Genomic DNA, 6,086 nt, shown 5'->3' on the forward strand with positions numbered 1-6,086 from the left:
GCCTATTCTAGAGCCTTTTCCTGATCACTCAACATAAAATGGTACAGGCTGCCCCACCCCTGTCCCTCTCTATCCCCGTTACCCTGCTCTAGGTCTCTCCATAGCACTGCCTACCATCTGGTGTACAATTATTTGTGCATTATCTGTCTCCACCCTTACAGGGTATGTTCCATGACAGTGGGGACTTTGTTTTGTTCCTTGCTGTATCCCCAGGGTTTTGAAGTAGTCCCGGACACATGATAAACACTCAATAAGTATTTTTTTTGCACAAATGAAAGAATGAGATTTGTAGATGAGGACATTGAACCCCAGAAAGGTCAAGCGATTCTTCCCAAAGGGACAGAGCTGGAGGGGAAAGCTGGAGGGAAGCCCAAACATTCAGATTCCAAAGTCTAGACACCATAAACAAGCCACCCTGCTTTCCTGCCCTCTCCTGCCCCCCATGATCTTGATACCGGTAACCCATCTGTCAAGGAGTCAGTTCTGACTCCTGGCAACCCATGTGTTTTCAGTGCACAGCTGTGCTCCATAAGGTTTCCAATGACTGTGATCTTTCAGAAGTAGTTCTACCAGGTCTTTCACTATCAGGATGGAGTCAAACCACCAACTTCTGGATTAGGAGCTGAGTGCTTAACCATTTGCATCACCCAGGGCTCTGCGGTGATCTTGATGCAGAGCCAATTTGAGGCTGAATCAGGGGCCTCCTGCTTTGAGTTCACGGTTGGACCAGACGGCCCCTGAGGTGCCTTCAATTTTTGAGATTCTAGTATCCATAGGGAGGTATCTATTTTAGCGAGGGGATCATTGGGGTTCTGAGAAAAGCAAGCTTCTGGTCACCCCTCAGGCTATAGTATGCCTCTGGGGATCCAGTCTCTTTTTGCTAAAGTGTTGACAGTATACTATTTGAAAAGAAGTGCCAACCAATGTGTGTTTTGGGGGAGGTAGAACATTAATCTGAGTCTCAAAATATGAAATAGTCCCCAGTTTCCAAATGAATGCAGGATGTGTTTGCATAGCGACCACCAAGAGAGCAGTATTATGTGGAGAGGAACAAAAAGACAAAGCTTCTTGGTTCAGTTCTGGGAGCTGATGGCTCCGCTCTCCCCGGGAGGTTGCCTCTGTATAGCTAATTATAATGAGTAAAGGAAATGGGAAAGTGAGAGCGATGAACTGATCTTTCTCCTCCCCCAGGTTCCTGCCTTGCAAAGAGCTAGTCTTTTGGTTTTAGAACCCTGGGGGCTGGCAAGATGGGCTCCATGGTGCCCAGCTGGATGGGTACATTCTCCTACTATCAGGTCACCGCTAAAGCTGCCAGGATATCGTGTAAATGTGTGTGTGTGTGTGTGTGTGTGTGTGTGTGTGTAGGGGGTGGCGGGAGGAAGGGGTACATGTGTGGCAGTGAGGTGTTAGGCGTGGGATGCTGCAGACCTCAGGGATGGCGTGGGGGTGGGACGCTCCAGCGTTAATAGACCAAAGTAATCAGCTCACATTGGAATTGCGGTTAACAATTTACAAAGCTTTTGTGTATCTCATCTCATTGAGTGCTCACAACGTTTTTACAGATAAATAAACTATAGCTCAGAAAGGTGTACTGCCCTGCCCTGGATCATAGAGTCAAACATGAGGCATTCCTGGGAATTGTAACCTAAATCTTTTCATTCCGGATTCCATGTTCTTTTTATAACCCCCTAGGCAATTGGTGACATCTTTCATGCTGTTTCTAAGGAAAGGGCAAAGCTGAGAAAGGGACAGAAGCCCGTAGCTCCTCTTTCTCCAGGCTCCCAGAAGCTAACATCTCCCAAAGTCTCCTGCACTAGGAACTCTGCTAAGCACTACATGGGTGGTGGTTGTCTTTTGGTGCCATTGAGTCAATTTCTGACTGACAGCAACCGCATGTGACCAAGTAGAACTGCCCCATAGGGTTTTCTAGGCTGTAATCTCTACCGAGGGAGCCCTGGTAGCACAGTGGTTAAGTGCTCCGCTCCCAACTGAAACATTTATGGAAGCCGACTGCCACATCTTTTTCCTGGGGAGCAGAGGGTGGGTTGTTTCGGTTAGCAGCCAAACGCGTAACCACTGCACCACCTGTGTTTCCTGCATGTGTGGTTGTTGTTGTTACCGTTAGGTGCCTTAGAGCCAGTTCCAACTCACAGCGACCGTATGTGCAACAGAACGAAACAATGCCCTGTCCTGAGAGGTCCTCACAATCGTTGCTATGCTTGAGCCCATTGTTGTAGCCACTGTGTCAGTCCATCTCGCTGAGCGTCTTCTTCTTTCCCGCTGACACTCCTCTGCGTAAGTGGTAGGAACTATTATTAGTCCCAATTCACAGAGGAGAAAAGTGGTAAGCAAAAAACCAAAGTAACTTACCCAAGGCCATGCAGGAGCAAATGGTGAAACCAGGCTTTCACCACTCTGTGTTAGTCAGGATAGTCCAGGCTGTGGTGCAGTAACAAGCCCTCAAAATTTTAATAACCAGTAAAACCAGTTGCTGTCAAGTCGATTCTGACTCAGGGAGACCCTGTGTGTGTCAGGGTTTTCCATGGCTGTTTGTCACAGGGTTTTCAGTGGCTGATTTTTCAGAAGTAGATTGCCAGGCCTGTCTTCCCAGGCACCTCTGGGTGGATTCAAACTGCCAGGCTTTTAGTTAGTAGCACAACACGTTAACTGTTTACAGACTCATTTCTCTCTTACTGCTCATGTTCACCGTGGATTGGCAGAGGGGTTTTGCTTCACATAGTCACTCAGGGACCCAGGCAGAGAGACTCCACTGCTGTGAAACGGCATTGTCTGGAATAAATGAGCTCCTTGGAAACCCTATGGGACAGTTCTACTCTGTCTTGTAGGGTTGCTATGAGTTGGAATTGACTTGATGACAATGGGTTTGATTTGGGTTTTGGTCAGTCACTATGGCAGGGGAAGAAAGGTATAGAGGGTATAACACTGGCAATTAAATGCTTCGGTCTGGAAGTGACATGTTATTTCTGTTCACAGCCCATTAGCCAAAACTAGTCACATTGGCCCTGACCAACAGCCAGGGGGCTCAGAAAGAGAGAGCCCAATATGAGTGAGTACTGGGAAGGTCCATGGCAGACTGACTTGAGAACCCATGCTTTTAATCACCATGCTGGACTACCTCATCAAGCATGAACTCCTCTAAGTTAAATTCCCTTTATTCACTGTGCTTATGGGTTCAATTCCCCTTCCTCTCTCCTTTCCTCCATCCTTGCATTCCACCAGGACATACTGAGCAACTATATAGCAGGGGAGGTATTTGTGGTTCCATAGTAGAATTCTTGCCTTCATGCCGGAGATTTAGGTTCAATTTCTAGACAATGTACCCCATACACAGCCACCACCTGTCTGTCAGTGGAGGCTTGTGTGTTGCTGGGAGGCTGAACAGGTTTCACTGGAGCTTCCAGACCAAGACAGACTAAGAAGAAATGCCTGGCAGTCTATTTCTGAAAATCAGCCAATGAAAACCCTAAGGATCACAATGGTCTGATCCACAACCAATCATGAAAATGGCACAGAACTGGTCAGCATTTCATTCCGTTGCTCATGGGGGCTCCACAAGTTGGAGGCCAATTCAACCACAGCTAACTACAACATATGCCAGGCACTTGGTTGGGTGATGCAGATACTAAAGTAAGGATACACGATCTCTGCCTTCAAGTGCCTTCATTTTATGAGGAAAGTGTTTATGTATCATAGACCAAAACCCTGTGAACAAAGCAGGTTATAAATGAAATCAGCAAGATATACATAACTTGTTGGGGGATTTCCCAGGAGAAAGTGAGGGTGAGTCAGGCAAGGCTTATTGGAGGAGATGGCTTTTGAGCTAAGCACTAGAGATAAGTAGGCTTTGGAAACGAGAAAATAAAGAGAAGTGGGTATTCTAGGTAGAGACAAGAGCTTGGGCAAAAGCACAGAGGCAGGAAAGTGCAGGAGTAGACCGCAAGTAAGATGTGATTGTGATTCCATTTGACGGGTGCTGAAATGTAAGTGAAAGGAGAGGAGAATGATCCATCCTTTGGGAAGGTAGTTTGGGGTCAGATCACGGAGGACTTTGAACTTCACATTTTGGCGTGGAAGTACAGACAGGAGCAAGCTTCTGCCTAGGTAGGCCCGGAGCTCTTGTTATGAGGCAGAAGACCTTGGAGGGAGTGGCTTTAAAAGCACCTTGTAATCTGCAAAGCTTGGTGATGGAGAGGCTGTTAGTGTCATTATTCAGTTTGTTATACTGTGGCGGCTTGCTTGTTGCTGTGGTGCTGGAAGACATGCCACTAGTATTTCACGTACCGGCAGGGTCACGCACGGTGGACAGGTTTCAGCAGAGCTTCTAGATTAAGGTAGGCTAGGAAGAAAGTTCTGGAGATCTACTTCCAAAAATGAGCCAATGAAAACACTATGGATCAGGAAAGAATATTGTTCAATATAGTGCTAAAAGATGAGTCCCCTGGGTTGGAAGGCACTCCAGATACACAGAGGCCAAAACAATGGTCTCGAGCATACCAATGATGGTGAAGGTGGCACGGGACCAGGCAATGTTTTGTTCTGTTGTACATTGGGGTTGCCATGAGTCGAAGCTGACTCCACGGCAACGAGAAACAAGGGTGTTATTATTACTTGTCTTCAGGCCGGAGGTGAGTTAAGGAAGGGCTAAGGGTCCTGACCCAGGAAGAAGACTCAGAAAGAGAACAAGCTGCCCTAGCCTGTCTTGTCGCTGGGGAAGAGAGCAAGTTTAGGCCCTGGGACCCTCCCATTGTGCGCTATATGGTTCACAGACTTGTCCCCAAGTAACTGCTGGCCCTGTGCTGGGCTCTGGGGATACGGAAATGTACAAAATGTATCCCAAGGGTTCACAACACACAGGAAGCACCCCAACCACCCCAACACCTCTTGGCCTAACAGAATTCTCCAGGCCTCCATGTTTGCACAACCTTGCTGCTTCTATTTTTTTGTTTTCACTCTTTTTTGTCTATTTGCTTCTGGACCTCAATGGTCAGTGCCATGTTTACCTGTGTCAGTTCAACTTACCTGGCTGCAGCCTCCAGATTCACTCTGCACATGAGCCTCTCATTCCCATCCAGGTTGGAATCTCGTTTGGCTGTCTATAGGCTCTTGGTTCTGGCCACATGCCTGCTGCTCCAACTCCCACTGCTTCCTGCCCCCCATCTCCTGCAGCCCCTGCTCCTGGGCTGTGACCTCCAACCTTTTTGGAAATGAGTGGAATTATCTCGAAGATGTTTTTTCAGCTCTTGTATGCTATCTCTGCCCCTGACTGCATTCTGTGTCCCTTGTGTACAAAAAGGCTACTGTGGACTGTCTTCAGTTTGCTTGGTGGTGAACTGGAGGATGAAAACAACCAACCTTTGTGTTTCTCTTGATGACTTACATTTTTTCAAAAACATTATCTGAAAACAATTTCAATTACCCTTAAACACTCTTGTGAAGGGGGCAAAGTGAAATTCTTGCAAATTTTACTAAACTCAGAGAATTTAGGATTTCTCAGCAGGAAGGGGTGTGTGTGCGTGCATGTACGTGTGTGTGTGTGTGTGTGTGTGTGTGTGTGTGTGTGTAGAGGGTACTACTGAACCATCTGTTTTTTCATTTTTCTTCACTGTGAGTTCAAAAGGTTGGAGACATAGTAACTTTGTCCTTCACCTCGATGACAGCATTTTAATAAATGAAAACTATCCTGTTTGCACTCCCTCGCCCAGATCCTTTGGGATCTGCATCCCAGATTCAGAGTTTCCCCCTTCCCTATCTCCATAATCAGATTTGGCATTGAACGTTTGGATGCTGTGTGCCAAAAGCATGGAGCCTTTAGCTGTAGGTCCCTGAACTGCCATAATTGGCCTCAGGGTTCTGTAACAGTCACAAACTGCTAAAGAAAACGTGTCTGCCCCACAGCATCAAGGTGACGCAAATACGTACTCTCTGCAACCTCAATCCAAAAATCGCGTATCTTTTTCCCAAACCCAGACCGTATCACCTCAAACCAGGCAGGCTTTGAAGTAGCTAGAACTGTTCATGCATTAAATAACACAAACCATGGTACTTTTTAAAACATTTATATTCAT

The sequence above is a fragment of the Trichechus manatus genome, unplaced genomic scaffold (genome assembly GCF_000243295.1).
Source record: "Trichechus manatus latirostris isolate Lorelei unplaced genomic scaffold, TriManLat1.0 scaffold00333, whole genome shotgun sequence".
Taxonomy (NCBI): Eukaryota; Metazoa; Chordata; class Mammalia; order Sirenia; family Trichechidae; genus Trichechus; species Trichechus manatus.